Here is a 15,265-nt window from a genome sequence, read left to right as displayed (position 1 = left end):
CTTTTCTGCCCTGACTGAAGCATTGAAAACCCGTGAAATATGCAAGGGAATAGAACGTAATTTCGAGAACATTTTCACAGATAGCTTTAGATCGTGCTGGTGTCCGTTGAGGACTTATCTGTTTATACCACTTATAGTGCTTTTCTAACAACCGGTTGCTCCGTGCTCCGAAGCAAGGCTCCGCTGCCTGTCTGTATATTGCAGTGGGCGGCTTCTATCAAATCTTATTACCGTTTAACAATAACAAGCCCTCGCTTTTTAATTTATTTAATTAGCTCTTGGTGCAAGGGTTAGACTCCATGCAGGGACTATGGGATGCCTGGGTAATACCTGAGGGCCCTGAAATTTGACTTGCTTAAAAGTAATCACACTATCGGCTCCACTGTTATTCATTCTGACTACTTCATTAGAATTTGATGAGCAAAAAGTCCAGCAACTGCAATTTCTTGAACGAAATGTAATCACTGGCTTCTTCTTGTTGTTGTGCAAAGAATAATAAATTGAGGGAAAAGGTTTTGTTTTGAGGAACTGTAATTATAAGTGATTAGCAGAAAGCTTTCTCTGAATCCTCTCTACACAAGTCAATAAGTAATTTTGCTGAGGATCCATCACCAGTCCTTTCATATTTCTGATAGTCCGGAAAACAATTTCCCATCGCGAGCTCTTGGAGAGATAGTTACATTTAAGGGTTGTGTTTAAAAAGAAGTGCATTTGCAATTTTTTTTTCTAAAGACATCGAAATAGATGGTGGTTGAAATGCTAATGAGGAGTGAGACTTGAAGTTGTTTCCCCATAGATTGTAAACACAAAGCAATTTGTTAGCCTGATTCTCTAATTGATAAACCCCCTCACGCTAATTGTGTTGGGAGATATCTGTTCCTGGATGTTCAGCAGGGGTGCCTGGCGGAGGAACACAGCGAGTTAAAAGATAGGGTCCAGCACACAAACCCAGGTCATTAAACAAAATGCCACGAGAGCAAGCTCAGGCTCAGAATGAAATAGGAGGGTAGTTTGGAGATTATTTTTGTGCGAGTCAACAGAACGATCCACTGTAGTGGGGAAGCATAGCAGATTCATTTTGTACTATTGCATAAAGCTAATTGATTGAATTAAGTGAATCTGATCACAACTGTCGCGCTGTGGGTTGTCTTGCTGTGAAATAAAGCAGCGTAACAATGCACATCTGGCCTCATTTTGCCAAGCGTTTTCGCGGCTCACCTTCACATTGTTTGGAGAATAGCTAAGGCAAGACCCGAAACTTGTAAAACCTACACGACGTGAAATTCTTCCTGTCGATAATTTTAGTGACCAAATTGGGATTTCCCATTTTGTACTCTTACATTTTTTGCTATTATTGTTGACAGAAGGAACTCCACCTACTCTGTCTGTGTACAGTCGTGTGTATAACATAGACCCAGCAGAATTTGCAGCTGTGGTGGGGGGACTTCGTATTCAGCCATTTCCTACCATAATAAACATGCGCTGTGTAGTCAATGGGAAATAGCATCTGCCGCAGTGAGATGTGGAGAATGGCTTATCTAATGTAGATGGAATTGTTAATTTAGCTATGAATAGAGGCTTTAAAACTCAAGACATATATTGTGAAGGGCAATAAAAGTTAATTAGTTGTTTAAGAGGAAGCAGCATGAATTGTTGGCTTCTACTGGATCCTAAAAGCCATCACATTTTGTCAATGTGTATGATTGTTGTTGGAATACAGCCTTCACGTATCACCATCTCATGTATTAATTTAAACTTGTAAAATATGTGAAATGTGTATGAAACTGATTATTAGGACTTCTATTAATGAGGTGAACTACATTTCTCAGGATTGATTTTAAAAAACATTAACAAAAATATGCATTTATACACCACCTTAACACATTGAAATGCTTCAAAATACTGCATACAATGATTTACTTTACAAAGTGCAATGGCTGTTGCTATGTTACCAAATGTGGCTGCCATTCTGCACGAACATGAGAGAGAGGAATTACCAGTTAGTCTGCTGACTGGGGGATGGACAGTTGCTCAGGACAGCAAGGCCAGGATTGTAAGCTTTTGATGCCTGACTCTCCCGCGCTTACATCTGAGCCAGGGTGTCCCTGGAGATGGAGCACACGGTGTCCACCGGTATGCTCGTGACCTTCCGCGAGAGGTGGGCGCCGGAGGGACTGGAGTGTATCATCACCCCCTGAAAACAAATTTTAATTTGATTAATGTCTAAAGTTTAATTTGGTTAAGTTGTCGGTTTTAGTCCCCCAACCCCCCCCTTTTAGCCTTGTATAATTTGTGGTTCCCGTGCTCTCAAAAAAAAACCAAGAGGAAACTTGAAAAGTTTTTGCAGTGTGCCCCCCCATTTAATCAGGGGGGCACTTGATTACTGATACAGCTAAAAATAGTTTTGGGCTTTTGACTGCCCCCATTTTTCAGCATGAATGGGATGGCAGCAAGATAAAACAATCAGTTTTGGTTCCAGCCCACAAATGACAAGATTTATTGAATTGAATCTCACAACTTGCCATATAAACTCATGGGCGAGATAAAACACATTAATTTCAAGGGGAAAGAGAATCGTGCAAGGTGTATAATGGCCGGTTGACTTCTACTGGCCATTTTGCATCTCTGCCGAAGTTGAATTTTATCCCTTTGATCACTGGATTGCTAGGCCAATATCACTACCATGGCACTGCCACATGCTATTTGCTTCCATTAATATTCATTTCTCCAATTTTGACACTCTGAACTCTTTTCATAAGAAGATCAGCATCTGAGACATTGGCCCAGAATTTGCTGGGAAAATAAAGGCAAATTCAAGGTGCACACTGTTATTAGTGCATAAAAAAAACAACAATTTGTGGCGAGGAAGAGATACGCCATGAGTTCCAAATTACCACAAATTGCTGGACAATTTACATTCGCCTCACAAAAATGAATTCTCGCCACCAACCTTTCAGGGATAGTATTAAAGCCAAGGAAGTGGCATACAAATTGGCCAGAAATAGCAGTGAACCCGGGGACTGGGAGAAATTTAGAACTCAGCAGAGGAGGACAAAGAGTTTGATTAGGGCAGAGAAAATAGAGTACGAGAGGAAACTTGCAGGCAACATTAAGATGAACTGCAGAAGTTTCTATCGATATGTAAAGAGAAAAAGGTTAGTAAAGACAAATGTAGGTCCCCTGCAATCAGAATCAGGGGAAGTCATAACAGAGAACAAAGAAATGGTAGACCAATTGAACAAGTACTTTGGTTCGGTATTCGCTAAGGAGGACACAAACAACCTTCCGGATATAAAAGGGGTCAGAGGGTCTAGTAAGAAGGAGGAACTGAGGGAAATCCTTATTAGTTGGGAAATTGTGTTGGGGAAATTGATGGGATTGAAGGCCGATAAATCCCCAGGGCCTGATGGACTGCATCCCAGGGTACTTAAGGAGGTGGCTTTGGAAATAGCGGATGCATTGACAGTCATTTTCCAACATTCCATAGACTCTATCAGTTCCTATGGAGTGGAGGGTAGCCAATGTAACCCCACTTTTTAAAAAAGGAGGGAGAGAGAAAACAGGGAATTATAGACCAGTCAGTCTGACATCGGTAGTGGGTAAAATGATAGAATCAATTATTAAGGATGTCATAGCAGCGTATTTGGAAAGAGGTGACACGATAGGTCCAAGTCAGCATGGATTTGTGAAAGGGAAATCATGCTTGACAAATCTTCTGGAATTTTGAGGATGTTTCCAGTAAAGTGGACAAGGGAGAACCAGTTGATGTGATGTATTTGGACTTTCAGAAGGCTTTCGACAAGGTCCCACGCAAGAGATTAATGTGCAAAGTTAAAGCTCATGGGATTGGGAGTAGTGTGCTGACGTGGATTGAGAACTGGTTGGCAGACAGGAAGCAAAGAGTCGGAGTAAATGGGTACTTTTCAGAATGGCAGGCAGTGACTAGTGGGGTACCGCAATGTTCTGTGCTGGGGCCCCAGCTGTTTACATTGTACATTAATGATTTCGACAAGGGGATTAAATGTAGTATCGCCAAATTTGCGGATGACACTAAGTTGGGTGGCAGTGTGAGCTGCGAGGAGGATGCTATGAGGCTGCAGAGTGACTTGGATCGGTTAGGTGAGTGGGCAAATGCATGGCAGATGAAGTACAATGTGGATAAATGTGAGTTTATCCACTTTGGTGGTAAAAACAGAGAGACAGACTATTATCTGAATGGTGACAGATTCGGAAAAGGGGAGGTGCAACGAGACCTGGGTGTCATGGTACATCAGTCATTGAAGGTTGGCATGCAGGTACAGCAGGTGGTTAAAAAAGCAAATGGCATGTTGGCCTTCATCGCGAGGTGATTTGAGTACAGGGGCAGGGAGGTGTTACTACAATTGTACAGGGCCTTGGTGAGGCCACATCTGGAGTACAGTTTTGGTCTCCTAACTTGAGGAAGGAAATTCTTGCTATTCAGGGAGTGCAGCGAAGGTTCACCAGACTGATTCCCGGCATGGCGGGACTTACATATCAAGAAAGACTGGATCAACTAGGCTTATATTCACTAGAGTTCAGAAGAATGAGAGTGGATCTCAGAAACGTTTAAAATTCTGACGGGTTTAGACAGGTTAGATGCAGGAAGAATGTTCCCAATGTTGGGGAAGTCCAGAATCAGGGATCACAGTTTAAGGATAAGGGGTAAACCATTTAGGACCGAGATGAGGAGGAACAACTTCACCCAGAGAGTGGTGAACCTGTGGAATTCTCTACCACAGAAAGTTGTTGAGGCCAATTCACTAAATATATTCAAAAAGGAGTTAGATGAGGTCCTTACTACTAGGGGGATCAAGGGGTATGGCGAGAAAGCAGGAATGGGGTACTGAAGTTGCATGTTCAGCCATGAACTCATTGAATGGTGGTGCAGGCTCGAAGGGCCGAATGGCCTTCTCCTGCACCTATTTTCTATGTTTCTATGTTTTCATGAGTTTCAAGAAATTGCTGCATTTGAACCGTAATTACGAATTAAACTCGCTGCAGAAAGTTAAGGCTTCTATTTCATGGTGTAAGGACCCTGTTAATGTACCTCGAGTTTGTTTTACATTTAAATATAAAAAATAATTTTCATACTTTTCCTTTCTGTCTTTCTCTTCTCTTTCAATCCAATCATTCTCTTTCTTTTTCTGTATCTAATTTACTCTAATTCACCCTATTTCCTCCTTCATTATTTGCTGTTTCTTTAAATTTCATTGGTTGAGCAGAGACTGTTGGTCATGTCATTCATCAGGTGCCACTTTGACCTTGTTGCACTGTTATCAGCTCACACTTCCAGCAATTTGTGATGCAAAAATAATTGGAGCTGAAGTGTGAGGGAAAAAAATCCCAACCCACGGTGCCCTACTCCAGCAAATTCTGGGTCATTAACCCAGCTGTTTTCTCCACATTTGTTGACTGGCCTGCAAATTTTTGCCAGCATTTTCTGTTTTTGTTTCAGATTTCCAGCATCTGCAGTTTTTCTTTTTGCATGTTTACTTAACTCCCTGCAATTGGCATAGATCACTTTATTAATATTTCAGTGTAACATTTTTTAAACAAATAAATAACCCTTAATTTCCATGGGGGTTGTCCCTAAATTCTTTGCTCCAACAACTTTGGCAGAGCCCCCTGTTTACGTCATTACCCCGGGCACTAAGCTGGAAGATCATGAGAACCCCTGTGGAAATTTACAACTTGATACTGTCACAAAGATACATTACATTGCATAACCATCTGTTGCACTGTAACACCATCACCAGAAACCCAACCAACAGGCAACATGATTATTGGTGATGCTCAGAATAATGACTCTTGGAGATTAAGTGGCAGTGATATCAATTCTGAGACAGAGAAGATTGGTTTTATTAAAATACACCAAACCATAAATTGTTTCAGTAGAATCAATTGAATTACCCCGAGGCACCTCTTTGCATTTCCAGTTGCCATGTTAATCTAGTAATATTGAAGAAGTTCAATAAAAGCAACTTGAAAATCCTCAAGATATTTAAGTACAAATTTAGGTAAGTGATTTTTTAAAAAATTACAAATAAGATGTCATGTCAAGTAGAAATATTAGGAAAGGTTTAGACTGGCCAGCTTAAAACAGGGCTACAAAACATTTTCTTTCATTAGCCTTTCTAGAGAGTTTGTAGTTATTTCCAGTTTCGATAATGGGTGCACCACAGCAGAGAACTCATTGAACAAGACCAATTGAACAAGTACTTTGGTTCGGTATTCACTAAGGAGGATACAAACAACCTTCCGGATATAAAAGGGGTCAGAGGGTCTAGTAAGGAGGGGGAACTGAAGGAAATCTTTATTAGTCGGGAAATTGTGTTGGGGAAATTGATGGGATTGAAGGCCGATAAATCCCCAGGGCCTGATGGACTGCATCCCAGAGTACTTAAGGAGGTGGCCTTGGAAATAGCGGATGCGTTGACAGTCATTTTCCAACATTCCATTGACTCTGGATCAGTTCCTATCGAGTGGAGGGTAGCCAATGTAACCCCACTTTTTAAAAAAGGAGGGAGAGAGAAAACAGGGAATTATAGACCGGTCAGCCTGACCTCAGTAGTGGGTAAAATGATGGAATCAATTATTAAGGATGTCATAGCAGTGCATCTGGAAAATGGTGACATGATAGGTCCAAGTCAGCATGGATTTGTGAAAGGGAAATCATGCTTGACAAATCTTCTGGAATTTTTTGAGGATGTTTCCAGTAAAGTGGACAAAGGAAAACCAGTTGATGTGGTATATTTGGACTTTCAGAAGGCCTTCGACAAGGTCCCACACAAGAGATTAATGTGCAAAGTTAAAGCACATGGGATTGGGGGTAGTATGCTGACGTGGATTGAGAACTGGTTGTCAGACAGGAAGCAAAGAGTAGGAGTAAACGGGTACTTTTCAGAATGGCAGGCAGTGACTAGTGGGGTGCCGCAAGGTTCTGTGCTGGGGCCCCAGCTGTTTACATTGTACATTAATGATTTAGACGAGGGGATTAAATGCAGTATCTCCAAATTTGCGGATGACACTAAGTTGGGTGGCAGTGTGAGCTGCGAGGAGGATGCTATTAGGCTGCAGAGTGACTTGGATAGGTTAGGTGAGTGGGCAAATGCATGGCAGATGAAGTATAATGTGGATAAATGTGAGGTTATCCACTTTGGTGGTAAAAACAGAGAGACAGACTATTATCTGAATGGTGACAGATTAGGAAAAGGGAAAGTGCAACGAGACCTGGGTGTCATGGTACATCAGTCATTGAAGGTTAGCATGCAGGTACAGCAGGCGGTTAAGAAAGCAAATGGCATGTTGGCCTTCATAGCGAGGGGATTTGAATACAGGGGCAGGGAGGTGTTGCTACAGTTGTACAGGGCCTTGGTGAGGCCACACCTGGAGTATTGTGTACAGTTTTGGTCTCCTAACTTGAGGAAGGACATTCTTGCTATTGAGGGAGTGCAGCGAAGATTCACCAGACTGATTCCCGGGATGGCGGGACTGACCTATCAAGAAAGACTGGATCAACTGGGCTTGTATTCACTGGAGTTCAGAAGAATGAGAGGGGACCTCATAGAAACGTTTAAAATTCTGACGGGTTTAGACAGGTTAGATGCAGGAAGAATGTTCCCAATGTTGGGGAAGTCCAGAACCAGGGGTCACAGTCTGAGGATAAGGGGTAAGCCATTTAGGACCGAGATGAGGAGAAACTTCTTCACCCATAGAGTGGTGAACCTGTGGAATTCTCTACCACAGAAAGTAGTTGAGGCCAATTCACTAAATATATTCAAAAGGGAGTTAGATGAAGTCCTTACTACTCGGGGGATCAAGGGTTATAGCGAGAAAGCAGGAATGGGGTACTGAAGTTTCATGTTCAGCCATGAACTCATTGAATGGCGGTGCAGGCTAGAAGGGCTGAATGGCCTGCTCCTGCACTTATCTTCTATGTTTCTATGTTTCTATTCTGAAATTTGTGACTGCTTGACCGTATCCCAAGATCTGTTAATATTAATAGAATCCAAAGCAGAGAGGGGGAAAGATGGGTTAGTGTTTTAGATGGAGGGGAGACCCTCTGTCGGTTTGTTGGGGCGAGGCACCGTCTTGTTAATTTCAGAGGTGGTGGCCCCATTGTACTGCGCTAGTATTTCTGATTTGTTTTCAGACCTGTTTTAATTTCATAGCTGACCGTTCAGGTTTTCAATCTCTCCCATTTCCTTGCATTTTTCTCAGCCTCTCTCACTTCCTCAGCTATTCACACATGCTTTGTTTCGTTAATGTCTTTTATTTCTTTAGTGCTTCAGTCTGAGGTAATCTGGTACATTGTTCTAGTGAGAGCAAAAATCAGACGCTGGAATTCTGAAAGGGTTGGAGAAATTCAACAGGCCTGGCAGCTTTTGTTGAGAAAAATAAATAATCAGTCGACATTTCAGATTTAAGACCCTTTCTTGGGACTGGGGAGGGTCTGAGGAGGAAGAGAGAGAGGCAGACAAGGAATGGAGGAGGAGGGGGAAAAGTGGCTCAAAATAATTCTCAGTGGGACGGGGCACCCAAAGTGGGAACTGACTGACTAATTTGTGGAGGGATGGGAGGGGGTGGGGGAAGAGCTTGAAAGTGGTTTCTCTTGGGTGTTTTTGAAGCACCCCCACTTTACAATAGTTCTAACACTGGAATTACTATACTGAACAGATGAATGAGTCACGGACGGGTACCTTGGTCCGAGTACCGGCAATGGTCATTGATCGCCATTCCTTATTTTATGCAGTACCACTGGACGCATGACATATTATGACAGGCATAATTCCGCAAAAGCATTCAACACGTTAGTCGGGCAGTCGCATATCTCAGTGGTGCTATTGGATCTGCCATCCCAGTTTTCTTTGAGGATAGGAGTCTCAGTAGTAATCATTTACCTAAGCCAGATATGTTCTCCTTTACAAAAGCAAAATACCGCAGATGATGGAATCTGAAATAAAAACAGAGAATGCTGTAAATCTCAGCATCTGTGAAGAGAAAAGCAGTTAACATTTCAGGTCGGAAACCCTTCGTCAGAACTACCGAATTTTCGAAAAGAGCACATCTTTTTCTTTGTCTATAATGGCAGCTGGTCATTACTATGGCCATTCACACCCTATCCAGATTAACCTTTTTCTAACCTCTATCATTACCATCTCGGCCCATCATCCCTTTTGTCCCACTAATCTCTCTTGCCTTCCACCCGATCACAGACCTTCCCTTTTGTTCTTTTTTCCCCTCCCCCTTTCAGTGCTTAAGAATATGCTATTTTCGAACATTCGGCAGTTCTGAGGAAGGGCCACAGACCTGAAACGTTAACTCTGTTTTTCTCTCTACAGCTGCTGCGTGACCCGCTGAGATTTCCAGCATTCTCTGTTTTTATGTTCTCCTTTGTCTCCAGATGCCTGTACCAGTGGCTGGGCACAGAACACCACTCCAACATCGTGAGTTGCTGTCCTCCAACTCGATTCACAGGGTGGGCGGTAGGCTCGCTCTGCCCATTTCCTGCCTGATGAATGGGGTCACACTATAATTGTCCCCATGGTATCGAATGTCCCCACCCCAAATCACTCTCAGCTCAGACCCATTTGTCGCAGGCATTTCATTCCCCACTCAGAAGGGCTACAAATCCAGTGTAACATATTTCTGCCCACGTTTCTGACCGGAATTCTGCTCATCCGTCGAGCAATTTCGATCGGAAAATCTATGTCACCGTAGCAGGTCTCCCAGCTATAAGAAAATGGTCCTGGATGCTGACTATTCCCAGTGCTTCCGTGCAATTCATGCCAGCTTCCAGATCTCCAAGGGGTTGTTCTGTGAATCACAAACATTAAAGGTTCAAAGCATTTGGATTCCGTCTGCATGGCTTCGGAGATTACTTTGGTATGTGGCTGTCGAACCTTGTTAGAAACATAGAAACATCGAAAATAGGTGCAGGAGTAGGCCATTCTGCCCTTCGAGTCTGCACCACCATTCAATATGATCATGGCTGATCATTCACCTCAGTACCCCTTTCCTGCTTTATCTCCATACCCCTTGATCCCTTTAGCTGTAAGGGCCGCATCTAACTCCCTCTTGAATATATCCAATGAACTGACATCAACAACTCTCTGCGGCAGGAAATTCCACAGGTTAACAACTCTGAATGAAGAAGTTTCTCCTCATCTCAGTCCTAAATGGCCTACCCCTTATCCTAAGACTGTGTCCCCTGGTTCTGGATTTCACCAATATCAGGAACATTCATCCCGCATCTAACCTGTCCCATCCCATCAGAATCTTATACATTTCTATGAGATCCCCTCTCATCCTTCTGAACTCCAGTGTATAAAGGCCCAGTTGATCCAGTCTCTCATATGTCAGTCCAGCCATCCCTGGAATTAGTCTGGTGAACCTTCGCTTTACTCCCTCAATAGCAAGAACGTCCTTCCTCAGATTAGGAGAGCAGAACTGAACACAATATTCCAGCTGAGGCCTCACAAAGGCCCTGTACAATTGTAGTAATACCTCCCTGCTCCTCTACTCAAATCCCCTAGCTATGAAGGCCAACATGCCATTTGCCTTCTTCACCGCCTGCTGTACCTGCATGCCAAATTTCAATTACTAATGTACCATGACACCCAGGTCTTGTTGCACCTCCCCTTTTCCTAATCTGTCACCATTCAGATAATATTCTGCCTCCCTGTTTTTGCCACCAAAGTAGATAACCTCACATTTATCCTCATTATACTGCATCTGCCATGCATTTGCCCACTCACCTAACCTGTCCAAATCAACCTGCAGCCTGTTAGCAACCTCCTCACAGCTCACACCGCCACCCAGTTTAGTGTCATCTGCAAACTTGGAGATATTACCCTCAATTCCTTCATCCAAATCATTGATGTATATTGTGAAGAGCTGGGGTCCCAGCACTGAGCCCTGCAGTACTCCACTAGTTACTGCCTGCCATTCCAAAAAGGATCCGTTTATCCCGACTCTCTGCTTCCTGCCTGCCAACCAATTGTCTATCCACACCAGTACATTACCCCCAATACCATGTGCCTTGATCTTGTACACCAATCTCTTATGTGGTACCTTGTCAAAGGTCTTTTGAAAGTCCAAATACACCACATCCACTGGTTCTTCCTTGTCCACTCTACTAATTACATCCTCAAAAAATTCCAGAAGATTGGTTAAACATGATTTCCCTTTAATAAATCCATGCTGACTTGGACCGATCCTGTCACCGCTTTCCAAATGCACTGCTATTTCATCATTAATAATAAATTCCAACATTTTCCCCACTACTGATGTCAGGCTAACCAGTCTATAATTATCCATTTTCTCTCTCCCTCCTTTTTTAAAAAGTGGTGTTACATTAGCTACCCTCCAGTCCACAGGAACTGATCCAACGTCGATAGACTGTTGGAAAATGATTACCAATGCATGCACTATTTCTAGGGCCACCTCCTTAAGTACTCTGGAATGCAGACAATCAGGCCCTGGGGATTTATCGGCCTTCAATCCCATCAATTTCCCCAACACAATTTCCTGCCTAATAAGGATATCCTTCAGATCCTCCTTCTCACTAGACCCTCGGTCCACTAGTACATCCGGAGGGTCATTTGTGTCTTCCTTCGTGAAGACAGAACCAAAATATTTGTTCAATTGCTCTGACATTTCTTTGTTCCTCATTATTAATTCACCCAAATCTGACTGCAAGGGACCTATGTTTGTTTTCACCGATCTTTTTCTCTTCACATATCTATAGAAGCTTTTGCAGTCAGTTTTTATGTTCCCAGCAAGCTTCCTCTAATACTCTATTTTCCCCCTCCTAATAAAACCCTTTTTCCTCCTCTGCTGAATTCTAAATTTCTCCCAGTCCTCAGGTTTGCTACTTTTTCTGGCCAATTAAAATGCCTCTTCCTTGGATCTAACACTATCCTTAATTTCCCTTGTTACCCATGGTTGAGCCACCTTCCCTGTTTTAGTTTTACTCCAGACAGGGATGTACAACTGTTGAAGTTCATCCATGTGATCTATAAATGTTTGCCATTGCCTATCCACCGTCAAGCCTTGAAGTATCATTTGCCAGTCTATTGTAGCCTCATGCCATCGAAGTTAGCATTCCTTAAGTTTAGGACCCTAGTTTCTGAATTAACTGTGTCACTCTCAATCTTAATAAAGAATTCTACCATATTATGGTCACTCTTCCCCAAGGGGCCTTACACAACAAGATTGCTAATTAGTCCCTTCTCATTGCACATCACCCAGTCTAGGATGGCCTGCTCTCTAGTTGTTTCCTCCACATATTGGTCAAGAAAACCATCTCTAATACACTCCAGGAAATCTTCCTCTACCGCATTGCTACCAGTTTGGTTAACCCAATCTATATGTAAATTAAAGTCGCCCATGTACCTTTATTGCACACATCCCTTATTTCTTGTTTTATGCTTTTCCCAACCTCACTACTACTGTTTGGTGGTCTATACACAACTCCCACCAGCATTTTCTGCCCTTTGGTATTCCACAGCTTCACCCATAACGATTCCACATCATCCAAGTTAATGTCCTTCCTTACTATTGCATTAATTTCTTCTTTGACCAGTAACGCCACCCCACCTCCTTTTCTTCTCTGTCTATCCTTCCAAAATGTTGAATACCCCTGGATGTTGAGTTCCCAGCCTTGGTCACCCTGGAGCCATGTCTCTGTGATGCCAATTACATCGTATCCATTAACTGCTATCTGCGCAGTTAATTCGTCCACCTTATTCCGAATACTCCTCGCATTGAGGCACAAGGCCTTCAGGCTTGTCCCTTTAACACACCTTGCCACTTTAGAATTTTGCTGTAATCTGGCCCTTTTTGTTTTTTGCTTGGGATTCTCTGCCCTCCACTTTTACTATTCTCCTTTCTATCTTTTGCCTCTGTCTCCCTTTTATTTTCCTCTGCCTCCCTGCATAGGTTCCCATCCCCCTGTCATATTAGTTTAACTCCTCCCCAACAGCACTAGCAAACACCCCCCCCCCCCCCAGGACATTGGTTCCAGGCCTGCCCAGGTGCAGACCATCCGGTTTGTACTGGTCCCACCTCCCCCAGAACCGGTTCCAATACCCCAGGAATTTGAATCGCTCCCTTCTGCACCACTGCTCAAGCCACGTATTCATCTGAGCTATCCTGCGATTCCTACTCTGACCAGCGAGTGGCACTGGTAGCAATCCTGAGATTACTATTTTTGAGGTCCTACTTTTAAAATTTAGCTCCTAGCATCCTAAATTCGTCTCGTAGGACCTCGTTCTGTTTTTTATCTATATCATTGGTACCTATGTGTACCACGACAACTGGCTGTTCACTCTCCCTTTTCAGAATGTCCTACACCCGCTCCGAGACATCCTTGACCCTTGCACCAGGGAGGCAACATACCATCCTGGAGTCTCAGTTGCAGCCGCAGAAACGCCTATCTATTCCCCTTACAATCAAATCCCCTATCACTATAGCTCTCCCACTCTTTTTCCTGCCCTCCTGTGCAGCAGAGCCAGCCACAGTGCCATGGACTTGGCTGCTGCTGCCCTCCCCTGATGAGTCATCTCCCTCAATTCATCTTTAATTATGTCAAAGCAAATGTTTGGACTATTTCTTGACTTTGGTTTCCCCAGCAGGGAGCCTTGTCCACCTTACCCACTTACCCACCAAAAGCACACATCAGAAATCGCCTCCCTCCCCCGCCCAACTGCGAGTGTTTCTGCCCAGCGGATAGAGTTTGTCAATATGCACTCAGTGCATGAGGCACCTTGCTGGGAAGGTGAATTTGGCAAATTACTCTTTTGTAAATGCTCATCTCTCACGGGAGAGTTGATCTATTGAAAATTGCCTTCCAGTAAACATGTACAGAGGAAAGGCCTAGAGTGGAGCCAAATGGATGGACTTCCAGGTGATTTCTAAGCCTGGAAGCTACTGTGAAGAGCTTTATTGTACAAATCTTTAGCACACGATCCAAATTCCTGTGTTCTGTTTGAACTGAGACATTAACCCATTGTAAAATAAATAGGTGACATGTCTCTGTTAAATACAATGCATTAAACATTACGGTACGGTAACATTTCTGACGACAGCCATTTTCATGCTGTAAAGATTCCGCCTGCTCTGTACATTGGCTGCCCGTATTTGAAACAATTTTGAAATGATTGATTTTCAAAACCGAAAGCCGAGACACAGGTTGCTCCTGTTATGATTTCAAATGTAAATACCTGAAGGCTCCCAAATAATGAAATGGAATGTTCTGGTTATATTCAGCTCTTAAGTGCCTGGGTTTGATTTTACGCACTATTTCTCTCTGGAGCCAGCTCTCTTTTTGCCTTTTAACTGATCCCTTGTCCGTGGCAGTACTGCAGGGGTCGGATCTCCGAAGCTCAATGTTAGCCTAGCACTGTACTTGATCCTGAATAACTCCAGAGACCAGAGAGACTGGACAATCTGGGCCGTTTGTTAAGAAAGCACTATTTGATATGGCTTTATTCATGGCAATGTGTGTATTGTACCGGGATGTGGGTGGGGGAAATCACCCGATATAAATAGGAAACCGAACACAAGCAGAGCTGATAGCGTATCGGGAACTGAGACAAAAGTTGGACTGGTGTCTCATTAATGGACCATTAACAAAACGTAGTGATTGAAAAACTGGGACGTTCAAGCATGAAACTCAGCAGGCAGGAGATTTACATATTCCAATGGATATAATCGAGCAGCACCAGACACAGGATGCACTATGGATGTGGCACTGGTGGGTTAATGAGATTAATGAGGTATGTCAGTCTCAATCAACTGCAACTATTTTATTTCTTTAGCGTTTATCAGATCAGAGAGATTTAATTGCTTTTCTTGGTGTAGCTTTGCTCGTGAGCGTACACAGGAGAATGGCAAAATAATGCAAGGAAAATGTCGACGGGGTTAGGGGAGGGGAACTGGAAGCAAAATACTCACAGGAATAAGCTGGCTATGATCTGAGAGTGTGGCACGAGCAATATCAGTTTTTTAAAAATCATCATGTACTTAATGGAAATCTATGAGCAGCTCTTACATAGAATTACACAGAACAGAGAAACAGTCCATTCGGCCCAACTGGTCTATGCCAGTGTTTATGCTCCACACAAGCCTCCTCCCACCCCTCTTCATCTAACTATCTGAATATCTTCCAATTCCTTTCTCCACCATGTAGTTATTTAAATTCCTCTGGCTGATTGGTGGTGGGCACTTGATGGACCTGTGG

Source organism: Pristiophorus japonicus, chromosome 7 (assembly GCF_044704955.1).
Source record: "Pristiophorus japonicus isolate sPriJap1 chromosome 7, sPriJap1.hap1, whole genome shotgun sequence".
Classification (NCBI taxonomy): Eukaryota; Metazoa; Chordata; class Chondrichthyes; family Pristiophoridae; genus Pristiophorus; species Pristiophorus japonicus.
Note: the sequence above shows the minus strand (reverse complement) of the source record.